This window comes from Equus asinus, chromosome 11, assembly GCF_041296235.1.
Source record: "Equus asinus isolate D_3611 breed Donkey chromosome 11, EquAss-T2T_v2, whole genome shotgun sequence".
Lineage (NCBI taxonomy): Eukaryota > Metazoa > Chordata > Mammalia > Perissodactyla > Equidae > Equus > Equus asinus.
In genome coordinates this window covers 47,880,234-47,898,738 of record NC_091800.1, presented here as the reverse complement: position 1 = coordinate 47,898,738, position 18,505 = coordinate 47,880,234, and the positions used below count along the sequence as shown (strand labels likewise).

Here is an 18,505-nt window from a genome sequence, read left to right as displayed (position 1 = left end):
AACCACTATGAATAGCAGTGGAACGTTGTCTGATACAGCGCTGGAAGGTGAAAGTATGATGCAGAAAGACCAGGCAGGGCTCTGCTCTGCTGTACCCAGGGCCGCTAGGACTCGGAATGGACTTGACAGCCCTAACAACAACAAAAAATGTATATATAGGGCACAAAATACTTCCTAGAAGGTGCTTCTTTAATTTATTTATTTGAGGTGGTAAATAACTTCTCAAAAGAGTACAATGCTTCTGAACATATTGGAACCAAGAAGGTAATATCAAAAGCTTGGGCCTCGGGGAACTTAAAAGTAAGTACGTGTTGTCAGCTTTACTTCAAAATAGTTTTTTAATATTCACATACACGTCTATAATTTTCTGAGTTCAATATATGAATAAAAATAATTCCTACATTAATTCTTCCGAAAAAAGTGAATATATAAATAGCTTTATATTTCACTTAGCTTTATCCAATTTTCTACTAGGTTGCAGAACTACATTGGTTCAGGAGCCAGCCAATGAGAGGTATGCCTGAGTAAGCTGATGAAATGCCATCATTGATATCAATGTTCAATTGAGGGAAATGCAGCAAAATCTTGAACATCCCAAAAGAGGAATCTGAAATACTTAAAACATCATCTCAGCAATACTTCTAGTTGATAATTCTTGGATCTAAGGTTATGAAGTGATTCCAGATTAATACAATATTTCACTAGTATCACTTTAAATTTTATTCAGTTGCCAACTCTGTAATTTTAATATTTCATTAGGGGACTTTACAGCACTTGCTGTATTATATATTGGTCACTTATTTGAATATATGCTTGTTAAAGAGGCATCATTGTAAAGTAGAAAAAACCTTTGATTACTACAAGAAAGTGGATTCTTTACCCGCATCCACCATTCATAATAAATTGAGAAAATAAAACAATCAATAAAAGAGAGAAAGACAACTAATTATACCAGTTACGAAATAGCAACAGCATTTTTTCCTTATCAAGAGAGAAAGATTTCGAAGTGTATCACAAGTAAAATAGAGATGGGCATATATCTGTATCTATCTATCTACCACATAAACTATTAGGCAAATTTAACAAAAAAAAATGAGTTATATAAGAACAAGAAGTACTTTTATACTGAAGAAACATTTGCCCTGAAAACTAAAGATGTGTCATCCTAACTTTGGCATGCTAAGTCACATAGTATATAAAATATTTTAAGGTAAAAATTTCTAACAATATAAGAAGAAAATGATTAAATAATAAATATTGTGGAAAACTTCTAAATGCTTCAAAATAAAATAAAAACAAAGTAAGCAATGATATGTAGATGATTTCAAGATCATCATTAAGCTCAGAAGTGTGCATAGCAGTCATGCCAATTTTTTTTTTTTTGAGGAAGATTAACCCTGAGCTAACATCTGCCACCAATCCTCCTCTTTTTTGCTGAGGAAAATTGGCCCTGAGCTAACATCCCTGCCCATTTTCCTCTATTTTATATGTGTGATGCCTGCCACAGCATGGCTTGGTAAGTGGTGCTTACGTCTGGGCCGGGATCTGAACTTGAGAACTCTGGGATGCCGAAGTGAAGCACGCGAATTCAACCACTACGCTACTGGGCCGGCCTCAGCTATGCCAATTTTTAAACAATCGATTATGTACTGAGTCAAATAGAAACCTTTACTGAAGTAAAAATAATAGAGCTATGACAAGTGACATTCTGTGATCACAATTCAACAAAACTAAACATCAACAATTTTAAAGAATCTGATAATTAAATTCCTTTTACCATAAAAATAAAATAATAAAAGTGTTATTTTAGATAATGATTATACTGAAGCACATAAAAATTATGATTATTTAAAATGTACTTAAAAACATTTCAAATTGAAACAATACAGTTTTAGGGCTAGAGTTAGGAAAAACTAAATTATTAATTGCTTGATTTTTTTTAGAAAAAAAGACCAAAACATAGGTGAATTATTTTTGTCTAAAAAACTTGGGGAAGAAATCCTAGAATAAGGAGGATGAAGATGAAATTAATTAAAAAAAAGGAATGGCATAAAAAAATATATATCTAGAAGCCAGCCTGGTGGCACAGTGGTTAAATTCCCATGTTCTGCTTTGGCAGCCCAGGGTTCGCTGGTTTGGATCCTGGGTGCAGAACTATGCACTGGATATCAAGCCGTGCTATGGCAGGCATCCCGCATATAAAATAGAGGAAGATGGGCATGGATGTTCGCTCAGGGCCAATCTTCCACAACAAAAAGAGGAGGATTGGTGGCAGATGTGAGTTCAGGGCTAATCTTCCTCAAAAAAAAAAAGAAAAATATATACCTAATAGCCTGATCATTTAAAATTATTAATATGTAAACTTCTGGCAAGCCTGAATGATAAAAAGAGAAAAAATGTGTGCTTTAGAAATAAGAAGAGCTGTATAACCATAAATAAAGAAAAAATACCCAAGAGAGAATGTTAGATGAAAAAACATGCCAGTAAACTTCTAAAATGTATTTCTGCTAATAAAACAAGTATGTAGTACCAAGAGGATCCTCAGGGAAATTGAAAATTTTAGATTATAATAGCTTTATAACTGATTAAAAAAATATATAGGTATACATAAAGGCTTCAGGCCCAGTTTGTTAACAGTATATATCTACATAGCCTTTTAGAAATAGATAATTTCTGTGATTGTTTTTTTTTGAGAAAGATTAGCCCTGAGCTGACATCTGCTGCCAATTCTCCTCTTTTTTTCTGAGGAAGACTGGCCCTGAGCTAACATCTGTGCCCATCTTCCACTACTTTATGTGTGGGATCCCTGACACATCATAGCTTGCCAAGCGATTCATAGGTCTGCAACCGGGATCGGAACCAGCGAACCCCAGGCCACCAAAGTGGAACGTGTGAACTTAACTGCTGCACCACCTGGCTGGCCCCTCTATGATATTTAAATGATTTATAATTATAAGAATGCTGAGAAGTTGTCTAATATCTTTGTAAATAACAAATTGTGGTTTCATAAAAATTGTCACTAAGCAAATTTCATAAATGTATACATGTACTTAGAAAAATTCTACTTAATACATTAGAAAGTTATCTACAGTATATTAAAATGGCTCATTTTGAACAATAATTTATTAAAGACATGCTGTATCTCTACATGAGGATATCTATGTACAAAATTCATAATATTTGACAAATATACAGAACAATGTCAAAATCACAATATATTTAAATTCAATAAATATTTATGAAAGAAAACAAAGCAAAAAATGGAAAAGAAGAATTGAGGGAAACCACAAAAGAGAAAAATATTACTTATATATTTAAGAAGCATAGTATACACACACACGCACACATACTGGGAAAATATTAAAGTGTTTCCATTAAAAAAAAGAAAAAATAAGATGGTGCCTATTATAGTATTTAGCTAATAAAATAAAAATTAAATGAAATAATTAAATATATAAATAAATATTAGGCTTTATATTAAATTTATAGTATATTCATAATGTGAAACAATGCCGAAAATTACTTAGAATAAAGAAGAACATTTAGCGAGGTGTCAGGATGGATACCACTTCATTGTTAGATCTCCCTATGCCATACATAGACACTTATTAATAGAGATGGAACGAAGTATCTTACTCACAATATAACAATATAAACAAAAAGTACTGGAAACTATAAAATACCTCAGAATAATAAGAATGCTCATAAGCTTATAATGAGAAACATATAGTCTTATTAAAGGATCTGAACTAATAACTTGATCACAGAGTTAAAACATATTTCTTATTGAGATTGTAACGTGAAAGCCAATCTAGCGAGCACTGAAATTGCAAGAGAATGGACAAATCATTTTAAAGAACATGTAGTAAAATACATTTCTGAGAATATCCAAGAATGAAAATAGCACCATGCCTTATCATGTATCATAATTTTCTTCAGTCAATGTAATGAAATAGTATCATATAGATAATGATTAGATCAACAGATTCTGATACAAAATAAAAAGTCCAGAATAGATGAAAGTACACATGGAAAGTTAATATATGACAAGGGGAGCATTCCAAAAAAGAAAAAAACAGGATACATGCTTTATTGATTCAATGGTACTGGTATAATTGGCTTGCCATATGGAACAACAGGAAGTTAGACCTTTGGTTCAAAACAAACATGCCGAATTAAATGATCACATGAATAAAACTATTCCTTATTGAATTACTAGAGAAAAATTTAGAAGAAAATATTGACAAATTTGAACATGAAAATATAAAAATGTTTGGGGTTGGCCCAGTGGTTGCTCCACTTAGGTGCACCCTGGCACAGACCTAGGGCCGCTCATCAAGCCACGCTGAAGCAATATTCCACATAACAGAACTAGAAGGACCTACAACTAGAATATACAACTATGTACTGGGGGCATTTGGGGAGAAGAAGAAAGAAAAAAAGATTGGCAACAGATGTTTTTAGGTTAAGGCCAATCTTTAAAAAATAAATAAATAAATAATAAACAAAAATGTTTGTATGATCTAGTGTTTTGTCAAAATACAAGTGAGAGACTTGAAATAAGTATTTGTAGCATTTATGATGGAAAAGTTTAATCTCTCTCAAATAGCGAATATACCTAAAATAGAAATTACATCACAATACTCAAGTCACTATTAATCAGGTAAATGGCTTAAATTTATACAGTTGTGATATCCAGGGTTAGAAATAATCAAGACTATTTCATTGGTAGTGGGAATGTAATTTGCTGTAGTTTGGGGTGAGAGGGGAAGCAATGGGATGATATCTATTGGTATGAAAAAAATACAAAAACCTTTCCACTCAGGAATACAAATTTTGAGACTATGTCCTTCAGAAATAAAAGTACTAGGAGTAAGGAATACCTGTGCTTGCTCAACAATAGAAGAATGACAAAAAATCATTTTATATCCATCATGTAAAATATGTCATACAAAATACATCATGTAAAATATATGGAGATCAGAAAAGAATGCATAAATGTAGAATGTCTTGAATGACAATAGTGTTCAATGCATAAAGCAATTTGTAAAATAATGCATGAGATATGATCACATTACAGTACAGATTAAAAGCAAAAATCTCCACATACGTGTTTACAAGTGTAAATACCTTTGTAAAACCAGAGAGAATAGTATGGTAAGTCAAGTGCCACACTTTTTACATTTGTTACCTAAAGATTGTAAGATTATTTTCTATATTCTTGATGTGTTACATTGAACTTTATTACTATTATATTTTGAAAGTTAATAAACTGAGAAAAGTTTGCAAAAAGTTAATTTGCTAAATATGACTTTAAGAATAACGCATATAATAGGAGTCAAAATTTGCTAAAATGTCTATGGAGATGTTCAAAAAGGAGCAACACTGCCATCTATTGGTCATTTATTCACATTGAAGCTACATGGTCCCTTGAAAGAAATGGGAGGAGGGATGTTCAAGCAGTTAAAACTATATAATATAGGAGTAAATAAGGATATCAAAATATCCTAAGATATTAACAAATTCACTACAAAATAATTTTGTTCTTACTTCTTGTATTCAATTTGCACTATACTATCAGGGTAATGCTGGCTTCACAAAATGAGTTTGAGACTGCTCCCTCCTCTTTGATTTTTTGATAGTTTCTATATCTTTGTTGAACTTCTCATTTTGTTCATGAATTGTTTTCCTGATTTCATTTTGTTGTCTATCTATATGTTCTGTAGTTTACTGAACTCCTTTAAAAGGATTATTCTGAATTCTTTGTCAGACAGTTCATAGATTTCCATTTCTTTAAGGCCAGTTATTGGAACTCTGTGAGTTTCCTTTGGTGGTGTCATGTTTATCTGATTCTTCATGATCCTTGTATTCTTGTGTTGGCATCTGCCTTTGAGTAAGTGGTCTCCTCTTCCAGACTTTACAGGTTCACTTTGGTAGGGAAAGACTTTCTCCACTCTGCTCAAGTTGGGGTACTGGATGGGTCAGCTAGTATTGCCTGTCGGCATCAATCAACTTGTCCCTAGCTGGGCAAGATCATTGCCCATGCTGTGAGGTTGGAGGGAGGTGGTATCACCAGCTGAGCTCCATGCCTGGTTGGCCTGCTGGTTGGGTTCTATATGGAAGTGGAGTTGCTAGGTGGGCTCCTTGGTCAGATGGGGCTGCTGACCATGCTCTGCAGTCAGGTGGGACCATTAGCTGGGCTCTGCAGTCACCTCTGGACAGGTGGGGTCACTAGTTCTGTTCCCTGACAGGGCAATGCCACTAGTTAGACTCTGCAATTGGCCAGGGCTGCAGGCTGGCCTCCACAATTGCTTCTGATCAAGTTGGGCCTCAAGCTGTGCTGCCCAACCAGATGGTGCCACTGGCTATGCCCCAAAGTTGGGCAGGGCCACAGGCTGGGCTTCAGGATGGGGTAGGCCCTTAGCTATGCTCCACTGTTTGTTGTACGAGGTCACTGTCTGTGCTCTCTGGTTGGGCAGGGCCTCCAACTATACTCTGCAATTGGGAGGGGCTACAGACTGTGCTCTGTGATCTGACAGGGCCACTGTCTGGGCCGTTGTTTGGGTTGGGCTGAAGTTTATGTTTATGGTTTAGCTGGGCTACTAGTTGAGCTACCTGCCTTACCAAGGCCACAGTCTGTGTTCAACAATTGGGTAAGGACATAGGCTATGCTCTGCTGGTGGGTGTGCTGGTAGAGGGGTTGGTATTGTAGGCTGGGCTCCCAGGCTGTCCAGGGTCACTGTTCAGGCTCCCTGGCTATACAGGGCTAGGGACTATGCTCAACAGTTGGGAGGGGCTGTTCACTTGGTTCCCCACCTGAGCAGGTCTGTGGGATGGGCTTCGCACTTGCTGGATTGTCTGACCAGACTTCCTGGTGGGATGAGACTGGGGCCTATGCTCAGCAGTTAAGTGGGGCTGAAAATTTGTTCTCCTATCCTTAGCAGTTAGGCGGAGCTTCAAACTTGCTTCCCCGTTTGGTGGGGCTGTAGAAGGGGCTTCATGGTCAATATAGCCTGCTGGCTGGGAGCCCAAATGAGGCAGAACTGCCAACGGAGATCCCTGACGAGATGGGGCCACAGGCTCAGCTCTGCAGATGGGCAGAGCCACTGGCTGGGATCTTTGCTTGGGCACTGCTATAAGCAGGAACTGGGTCTGCCAAGATCTAAGCTCTGGCTGCTGTAATCCCCGCTCCCGTCTCAGTCTCTGTCTATCCCAGCGATATCTTCTCAATGGATAGTTGTTGGTTGGTCTTCTTGTAAGGGGGACTGAAGTCAGGAGAGACATATGTTGCCATCTCGACAACGTCACTCTCCAGCTTTTCACATACAGGTTTCCCCCACTATCTGAAAGTAGAGCATTCCTATGAAAACTTTATAAGCTGAAATTGCATAAAGTGAAGAAGCAGTTACCATTAATTTATATGGGAAAAGTTTTTGAGCATTCCCAGACTCCAAAATTAACCTATCAAATCATACCAAGTAACAAGTAAAACCTAAAATAACACTAACGTAATAAAAGCCAGAATGATATGATAAATACACAACCAATATAAAGTAGAAATAACGTTTGTGCAGTGCAGTGTCACTTAGCAGAATCAAGAAGACAGCGAGCCCACTGGAAGGCTGAGATGTGATAGTGGTGAGGACGGTGTGTCAGGCAGAATCATCAGAGGTTAGAGTGATGGGAGGTCCAGGAGACTGGGACGTACGAGAGAGAGGAAGGGGGTCATCCTTTAACATCTCATCGTCATCTGAATGCATCAGGGGAGGCAGGTCACTATGGTCTACACCTTCTTCCATGTTTGTCTGCCTCGAATGAAGGTTGAGGCTTGTCTGCTGTGGCTGACGTAGAAGGCTTAAAATATCACAGTGTGCTTGACTGCTTAGTCTCTATAACAGCTCACTGCAAAACAAATACTGAACGCTATTTTCACTTTTCGCCTTTTCTCGTGAAAGTGAAAACTCTCTTTGGATTTCTTTCAATTAGCAAAAACCATTACAGATGGAGTTCTTTCCTAGAAGCGATGTGTCATAAAGCAAACTTCTGGATAGCGGGGGAAACATGTATTATCAAAATGTAGTTAAATGTTTTCCAAAAAATATTGAAACAGAATTGAGTGTCTACCTCATAAAATGCAGTAATTTCAACTACTTAATATTATATTGAAATACAATGTGTAAGGACAATGTGAAAAGAGTACTACCTATATTAAAAGTGGAATTTTCTATTTTAAAAAGACTACACATTTAAATCATGCAAGCCAAATTTATGGAGTCTAGATTATTAGAAGAAAAAATCAAATTGGCCTGCTACTCTGAAGTCTGTGTCTTCCTGAATTACGTGGAGTTTCCACATCCGAGTTAACCATCACTCATGCATATTTATTGAGGATATCATGGCCGGGGTCTGAAAGCACTTGGAGACTTAGCATATTATACCATAACAGCTGAGCTAGCAATGTTGGTAGTGTTGTCCATGACACCAAAGTTAATGACATTAGGTTGAAAATGCTGGCAGCATGTCACTTTTTCCCATTAGACAGAGCTTTGCCTAGGCTTTAATATTGTTGTGTGTAATTTGCTAGAGAATTTTATATAGAACTTCATTAGTAAAGCATATAAACTTGCAATCAATATTATATAATAACCTGACAATGTTTTCCACAATGATCCATCAGCTATTACTAAAAAAAAAGGAAAAGAAAAATAAAGCAAGCACACAAACACTAGGCCTTCTTTAAACCAATTCTCTGAATGTTTCTCTCAGTTTTTGAAATACAGTACGAGCAACCCTTCCAAGTCTTTATAGAAGCAACATGTTTGCAAGTCTAACCCTAGCTATACTTTTCAGAATAGCATCTTTCCCTGAAGCTAGGAATTACAACTAGAATATTCTCATTTAGCTAATTATTGCTTTAATAATTTGAATTGTTTTGTCCTCATTCAGATTAGTTAATGTGGCAAGCAATTCTTCTCTTTATTCCTCTTCTTTCAGAAGAGATTCTGTGCTAATAAATCTACAGGTACGCACATCCCTTTCCCACCTGGAATGTGAGGTCAAATTATAGAATAGTACACAGAACACGGAACTTTTCCTCTGCTTTGAAGTTTTGTTTCTGTTGTTGTTGTTTTGAAGTCTGTTCTTGCTACAGCAAATGTTTTTCAGGATTCTTACATTTGGAAGATTTTCCTTAAGTAGAAACCCTTGACACTTGGCAAAATGGAGTTGTTCCAAAAGGTCATATTGAATTTTCTGCTAGGACATTGGTAAAAAGTTCTCAAAAGTCCCATAATGGATGTTAATTACACTAGAACTCAATCGCCTCCTTGGAAAGGGCTTTATTCCAACTTGGGGATTACAGAAGAGCGTCACCCCCCCCCACCCCCCCCCCCCCCCGCCCAATAACATACATAGAATTGGAATCAGGGACTCATTTTACACAGCATTAGGAAGAGGGTCTAATCTAGCTCCAAACCCCTGTTGGAGTCTATTCTATGACTGCTCTGTTCAATACTATAGACACTATCTACATATGACAATTGAGCAACAAAAAAGTGTTTTGGAAAGAGAAGCTACAGTGTAAAATCGAGAGGACAGTGTCTCAAGTCCCCTAGTCTTGCATCAATTGAGGAAATCAATTCATGTTTTTGTTTAATAGAACTAAAGTCAAAGAATTAATTTTTAAAAATAACTTGCACTACTGCAGAAACATATGAGGTGATGAAGCCTGATACTGGAGTGACAACTTCTGTAGTTTGAGAAAGCTAATGCAGTGACTAGGAAAACTAACGAGAAGAGAGGGTGATGATTCTCTTTTTTAAAAGTATGAGCAGGAACACCTGTGTCAGACATGCCATTCATATATCTGGAACTAGAGAGAGGAAAGCAAGATTAACAAAGAAAATAAGAGTGACAGAAAAAGAGAAGGAATATCTTTACAGAGATAATAGGTGAAAATACCTATGGTGCAATATCCTTCAAAGTTAAAGAACTTGCAAAAGAAGGAATCTTATCAATAGTTCCAAGTATTTAAAAATAAGGAACAGACTAGTGGTTGCCTAAATTGTGGGCTTGGGAGAATGGGGAGTGACTGCTAATGGGTACAGAGTTTCACTTTGGGGTGACAAAAATTGAAACTGGTGATGTTTGAACTGTGAATATAAAGAAAAACATTGATTTGTACACTTTAGGTGAATTGTATAGTATGTGATTTATATCTTAATGAAGCTGTTATATAAAAAATAAGGAATTATTTTTAATTAAAGAAAATTGGTATTTATAAATTTTCTCGTGTATAGATATTTTAAATATTCATGGAACTTTAGGAGTAGGGAGGTTTGCATCTAATCAAAGAACAATACTGAAGCCTAGCAGTTATAGTTACAAGGTTTTTCAAGACAATAGCCAATTCATGGCAATAGGTGAAATAGGAAATAAAATTGTATTAATCCTGTATGCCCGATTTACAAGAGTAACTGTTCAAAAGTACATAGGATAAAACCAAGGAATAGAGGTAAAACCATATGAATATAAACAATAAAAAAGAATTGTAGACCCAGGCCTAGGTGTGTCCCTCATGCACGGCATGCTGGGGAGGGATCCTGCCATGGTGGGAGTTATGCTTTTCTGATGCCTCAGTGAAGGAGTGTTTTTGACCTGAGACAGGCCTGAAAAGATTGGCGGTTGTGTTGCCCACGTTTTCTTTGGCAGCTGGTGGGACTGGTGGGAGCAGACCCCTAAAGCAAGCAGCGTGATTTCAGACATGCTTTGTTGGATGAGTTAATGGATCGAGACTAAAACCTGGCCCTGGAAAAGAAGCACATAAATGTGCCGTGGGACCAGGAGAGAATTTGTTAATATTTTCTCTGTAGTTTTTGACCTGTGGACTTGTTCACAAATACTCCTTATGATCTTGCTGTAGATAGAAGAATGGAAAACATTAGAGATGTCAACAAATTTTTGAAAGATTACAAGTGGATGGAGGAGTGGGAGCAACCACAACAGAGTAGAGAAACCTGTATCCCAAAAACCTGCAAAAGGAGATACTGAACTGAACTGAGTGTGTGATCAGCAGAACCCTGGTCACACTCAGGGTTTGGAGGTACAGAAAGATACAGCTAGATGTTTTTGCCCAAACAGAAATTTTCTTCCCTAGAAAAAATAAACAGTTTCAGATAAGTGATTTACAAGTCAATTTGAAAAAAAAACTTATGATAAAAATGTACAAAAACAGTATAACAAGAGTCGTCATTTTATGAAAGTTGACTATGAAAGATTTTTTTTGCCATATTTACCGAACTTACTTGTAAAAGTATCTCATAGAATTAGACGAGACCATTATTTGCTTGGCCTTTTCTCAAAAACCAGCCGTCTTCTGAGTTAGCTGGTCCAATAGGCAAAAATGAAACAGAAAAGAAAAGTTCAGGTTCCAACACCTAAAATTTGTGTACTCCAGGAGCAGATTGAAGAATTAGGATCTGAATAGAAGGTAGAAGAAGTCCAAAGAATGACAAAAAGTAGCTGAATAGTTAAAAGAAGAGAGAGAATTGCTTAGATTCACAACCTTGATAACTGAAAATTTAGCTGCCCAAGAAAATCAAATGGAAGCTTGTGAAGTAGATGAAGACTTTTTGATAGTAGGAGATGCCCAATCTGGGTAGATGACCATTTGATGAGAAAGCAATCCATGTGCTATACCAAAATTAAAGCTACTGAAGAAGATTTTTTTTAAAAAACTGAAAGAAAAAGAACCGAAGAGTCTAATTATATTAGTGTTTTAAAAAGGAGAAGCAAGAATGTAGAGAGACAAAAGGAATGAGCGAGAAAAAGCAAAGAAAGAGAAAGGAAAAGAAGAAAAAGAAAAATAAAGGGCTTGTGATAGAGAAAGACGAAAGATAAGTCTTCCACAAATTAGGCACTCAAACTGAACTTCTGAATGAAGATGCAGCAGATCTTGGAACCACAAAACACCGTGAAGTGGAGAACCATGGTTCAGCAGATTGAAGAAGTAGCAGAAGCCATTATAGATCAGAAAAGAAAGCAGAGATCCTGTAGTCAGGATCAAAGGAGATCAAAAAGCAGAAATAGAAAATCCTATGAACACAAAAACAAATGTCCGGACAGAAAATAAGATTGAAAGTCTAAGGAGAAGAAAAGAGCGGATCTGATGACTAGAAAAAGGGAAAAAGTAGTATGAAGTATAGTAATCAGGAAATTAGAGTGAGGATATACTGAATTGAAGGAAAGTGTTACCAAGAACAAGGTCGATGGGACCAGTGGAGACATTAAATCTGATGGTGACACTTGGTCCAATTAAAACTTACATGGTAAGACCTCAGATCAAATAGATGACTACTGTTTGAAGATTTTTGAAAGAATACTGAGAATGGTATAAAGTTAAGAGCAACATGAAACTGAGATGAAGAAAACCATAGTGGCATAGAAAAAGTATAAAGGTCAGTTTTTGTTTAGTTAAAAATTAAGGACTGTTGTGACCTATCAGATTTCAAAACTTATGCTAATAGCACGTAGGCCACTGAAAACTTAGGTCATGGGTCATAGTTATTTTCTTTATAACTTTTTAAGAAATATCCAAGCATGTAACCTGCTCAGCCTTTTATTTTTTTAACTTATTTTTTTTAATTAAGTAACATTGGTTTATAACATGATATAAATTTCAGGTGTACATTGTAATCATTTTGAATTCTGTATAGATTACATCATGTTCACCACCCAAAGACTAATTACGATCCATCACCACACACATGTGCCTAATCACGCCTTTCACTCTCCTCCATCCTTCCTTCCCCTCTGGTAACTACTAATCCAATTTCTGTTATATGCGTGTTTGTGGTTGTTTTTATCTTCTACTTATGAGTGAGATACGGTACTTGACTCTCTCCCTCTGACTTATTTCACTTAACATAATACCCTCAAGGTCCATTCATGTTGTCACAAATGGCCAGATTTCATCATTACTTATGGCTGAGTAGTATTCCAATGTGTATATATACAACATCTTCCTTACCCATTCATCCCTTGATGGGCACCTAGATTGCTTCCAAATCTTAGCTATTGTGAATAAGGCTGCGATGAACATAGGGGTGCATGGATCTTTATGCATTTGTGCTTTCAAGTTCTTTGCATAAATACCCAGCAGTGGCATAGCTGGATCATATAGTAGATCTATTCTTAATTTTCTGAGGAATCTCCATACTGCTTTCCATAGTGGCTGCACCAATTTGCACTCCTACCAGCAGTATTTGAGGATTCCCTTCTACCCACATCCTCTCCAACACTTGTTGTTTCCTGTCTTGTTAATCATAGCCATTCTGATGGATGTGAGGTGATATCTCATTGTAGTTTTGATTTGCATTTCCCTGATAGTTAATGATGCTGAACATCTTTTCATGTGCCTATTGGCCATCTGTACATCTTCTTTGGAAAAATCTCTGTTCTCATCTTTTGCCCATTTTTTAATTGGGTGGTTTGTATTTTTGTTAAGATGTATGAGATCTTTGTATATTTTGGATATTAATCCCTTATCAGATATATGGTTTGCAAATATCTTCTCTCAGTTGTTAGGTTGTCTTTTCATTTTGTTGATGGTTTCCTTTGCTGTGCAGAAGCTTTTGAGTTTGATGTAGTCCCGTTTGTTTATTTTTCCTATTGTTTCCCTTGCCCGGTCAGACATGGTATGTGAAAAAATGCTTCTAGGACTTATGTTGAAGAGCGTACTGCCTATGTTTTCATCTAGAAGTTTCATGGTTTCAGGTCTAACATTCAAGTCTTTAATCCATTTTGAGTTGATTTTTGTGCACAGTGTGAGATAATGGTCTACTTTCATTCTTTTGCATGTGGCTGTCCAGTTTTCCCAACACTGTTTATTGAAGAGACTCTCCTTTTTCCATTGTATGCTGTTGGCTCCCTTGTCAAAAATTAGCTGTCCATGCTTGCTAAGTCTTTAATTGCAAGTTTTCTTTGTTAAACTTTGAAAAGAGGATTAAACATTAGGATTCATGTGCATCAGACTAAGCGGAATTCCATTTTTACAATCCTCCTATTCCTAGCCTTTAGTGAAGAAATGAAAATAAAATAGCTCTGACTTTCCATTGCCAAAAAAATAATAATAATAAACTTTACATTGAATTCAGTTTAATTGACTATTGGTGGAAGAAACAACATGGTCTATATTTTCCAATTTTTGCTTTTTAAATTTTGAATTGGAAGTAGAATATATTTATACCAGTCAATATTCTTGCTCATCTGACCTACCATAATTAGACATTACCCCACATTATTGCTAAACCACATATGGTCTCTAATCAAAATAGTTATAATTTATCAAATGCTAACCATGTGCCAACACTATGCTACACCTTTCCCACAAATCTTTTTATTTGACCCTTGACTAACCCCTGTAGGATAGATAATGTTATTTTCATTTTTCAGATGAGAAAACTGAGCCACAGTTATATTTCAAAGCCTAATACTTGTCATAGATAAGATTATAAATCAGATATTCTGATATTCACAAAGGTATACAAATAATTGTGCAACTATTTGGCTTTACAAAATCTTGATTTCTGTTTTAATAGAACACAGAAGAATTTATACATCCAGTCAATGATAACAATTTAACTTTCGGCTCACAAAGAAAACATTAAGAAAAGGGCCCCAGTCTTAATTTAGTTGATCGCAGAATGGATGGATAATATATTTTCCTGAAATGCCCTGGCTCTCTGATCGATGTATGTTTCTATGAAAAATAAAGAAAATTGACTATCTGGGAAGGCTACTGAACTTACTATATATCTAACTTTCCTGTACTAAGTAGATTTTTCTACCCATGTTAAATACTTGTTGAGCAGGTAGAACGCAGCCACATGAGTAGCTCTTATAGATTCTAAATCCCTTATGAATTCTGGTAAGTATTGAGTATTAGAGGACCTAATTGAAAACGGACTCAAAAGACCTGGGTTCTAATCCTCTCTTTATGACTTAGAAGCTATGTAATTTATCCTCTCAGTTCTATATTTTCTATTTTGTTAAATGAGGATTTCTAAAGACATCATTTTAAGGGCCCCATAGCCCTACAAGTTTACGTTATTATGTTAAATGGCTGCATTTTTTTAAGCCATAATGATTCCTTTTCAATATCTATAACTATGCTTTAGTATATTTAATAGAAGATGGTCACAGGTCACAGTCAAATGTTTGAATTTTCACCTTAACCTTGACCTTTGATCTATTCAGCATGGGTGTTTCCCACTCATCTTGCGGGAGTTGCTTAAATTGCAGTTATGTGATGGCTTTGTGTTGCTGTGCATGGTGCAGGACTGACTTAGGAGGAAGTACATCTTTTCAAAACTTCTCTCTCACCCACTTAGAGATCTTCCTGACTTCTGTACCCTACATCAGTATGAGACAAAGATTGTAGCTGGCTTGAAATTGTGTGCTTCAAACCTGCCACAGAGGGTGAGAGAAGAGAGAGAGGATGATGACCTGTCTGTATATAATCCTCTTAACTTCATCTTCTCTGTTTTATCAATAAACCTTAAATATAATAATTTTCTGAATTAGCTTTAAGAGAGCCTATAGATTTATGTATTTATACCTCTGTACTGTTGCTGGAGTGTCTTCGTCCCAGGTCTTCTTACCCATCTTTAAAGAGCTATCAATCTCACCCCTCCTGGAAAGCCTGTTCTCACTTATATACGCTCACTCTTCTGAACTGAAGAACATTCACCATGCAGATCGCTACTTTGGCTCTGCTCACATTCAGGCTTTATTGTTAGTTACTGTTTTATGTGTCTTATCTGTTCCGTTACAGTGTCATTTCCTGAGGGGAGGAAAGACTCTAACATGGAAATAGAATTAGTTCCTGAATGCCTTCAATAAGTTAATTATTTAGAGATCATAATTCATTTCCCATAGAAAACAAACATAGTTAGGATTGCATGACAGTTCATTCTATTAGCAAAATTATTAATAGCTCATGGAAGTATGAGCTATTTCTCTCTCATATTCTCCTACCAACCCTAGAGTACTGCCTTAACTATAAGAAGGAAGTAGACTATATGATGGGGTGTGTTTCACACACCTTTGCTACTGTTTACTCCATCACTTAGAACAGTGAGGCAAGAACATGGTCTCTTGTGAAATATGCCTAATATTTTTTAAAAAGCCAGAAATTAATGTTTTGGAAAACCATGAGTTGAATCTGTAAAAGCTAGAGATAAAGTGTGAACATTTTAACAATGTGTTAATTGATGGAGTTATACACTTAGATTTTCTCTATATAATATATATTATTTATGTACTATAATAATATGTATTATTTGTATATTATATGTTGTCTATTATTATTTGTATATTATCTTATATCTCATTTTATGAAGAATCAATGAAATGAAAATTTTATTTGCATACGTATTATATTATGAAGATATATGCTCATATATATGTTATTTTATGAAGAATCATATATAGTATTCTATACATATGTTTTATATAATAAATATTATTTTACGAAGAATCAATAAAATACAAATCTAAAATGGAGGTTAATGTTTTTATTTCATGAGGTCAAGCTATTTTAATGATCTGGAGGTATGTATTTGATGTCTTTGCCAATAAGCTCAAAATCGAATTGGACAGATTGGTCAAAATGTTAACCAGCATGTTTTGAATCTTACATATCTCATTAATATTTTCTGAGATATGCTTTCTAGTCTTAAAATACTATCTGTTTTGGAGAATTTCTAGTAATACATTAAAAACAACCAAAGACAAAACAATAACAAGGAAAACAAAGCTACTGATGACAGCAATAACCAAACTATTGTCACCTAAGTGCTTTAGGGGATCATCCGAAATTAGCATAAGAATATGAGCATTGCTAGATGTCAAGAAGCAGTTCTGGCCATAGTGTTCCGGGCAAACAAGGATACAATAGCAGCAGGCAGCTAGGATTCAGCAATTGGATTATAGTACTGCCATGGACCAGTGACTCCTTTGTACCTTCCACTTGCTCCCTTTTTGAGCAGGAATATATATAGCTGTTATCCTGTGCTGGTCCTACTATAATGTATAGGGAGTTTTGGAGTGGATACTTTGTCTCTGCTTTCACAGACCCACCGGTGAATCGGAATACTGCAGTAGTAGCTGTCCTTAATGGACTACACACAGGAATCTCATCCACATCTGGACCTGATTCAAATGATGGGATTTTGAGACTTTGAGCTGACCCTATAACAGCATGAGACTCTTGGGAAACTTAAGACAGGACTAAATGTATTTTGCATGTAGGAGGACATGAATTATTGGAGATCAGAGAGTGGAGTGTCCCAGAGATAACTTGGGGCATGGATCTCATGTCCATCCTGTGTTTAATCCCCTTTGCTTGAGTGTGAATGGAGCACGTGGCTTGCTTCTAAGAGAATATCGCAAAGATGATGATCCTTAACTCCCATGATTAGGTTATATTATATGGCAAAGGAAATGGGATGATAGATAGAGATGTAGATAGGGATGATATAAATATAAATGATGATATAGGTATAGGTATAAGTATAGATCTGATTACATTCTGCAGCATATACAAACTAGATTCTCTCCTTGCTGGCTTAGAAAAAGTGAGATGCATGTTGTGAGAGGACCTACAGAGAGATCCACCAGGCGTGGGTCTAGTGATAGACTCTAGCAGCAAGAAAATGAATTCTGCCAACCACCAGAATATACTTGGAAGCAGATTCTTCTCCCATTGAACCCCAGGTGAAAAAGCAGTCCATATAACATATTGATTACAACCTTATGATTCCTCCATTTTGACCTAAGAAAACTGAGAGATAATAAATACGTGTATAGTTTTAAGCTGTTAAATTTGTGGTAATGTGTTATATAGCAATAGAACATTAATGCACCAACTGCCAGTTACGCAGAGCTGAAGTAGTCTCCGGGATATGGGACCTCCAGCTTTAAATCTGGGAAATCCCTCGGTGAACTGGGACAAGGTAGTTATTCTAAACGTCCCTTACTTTCCTGTTGACTCTGATGTGCATTTTAAAGGATACTTGGTATAATTTTTGCAAAATATCTAGTGTTTTGACACAAATAATCATTTTTTTCATGATCTGTACTTTGCATTATTTCTGGAAAACTAAGTCCCTGAATGGAGTGATAGAATTAAAAAAACATAAGCATGCTAGATTCCTAAAGGTAATATTAAAACCAGACAATAATCTTTTAAAATGATTAAACATTAAAAATTAAATTGTAACATAATTGTGGCTGGCCAATACATCAGTCTGTCAGCATATTTATAAAACTGCTGTGAGCAGATGTTCTAGTGAGAAGAAGAGATACAGCAAAGTAAAACGGCAATATTAACCTCTAGGTTTATCTGCTAGATACAGAATGACTGTGATTTAAAAATATATTGTAAATGATTTCATTTTAAAGCTCTTCTTTTCCAATTATCACACCTTTTCCTGCATTTATGATT

At 35.9% G+C, this 18,505-nt stretch overlaps 1 protein-coding gene and 1 pseudogene across 2 annotated transcripts in view; both read left to right on the top strand.

Annotated features, from left to right (window-relative positions):
• Window positions 1–18,505, top strand: part of KLHL1 (kelch like family member 1) — a 334,991-nt gene that overhangs the window by 10,270 nt on the left and 306,216 nt on the right. The window lies entirely within an intron of this gene.
• On the top strand, window positions 9,220–12,316 carry LOC106843072 (luc7-like protein 3; annotated as a pseudogene).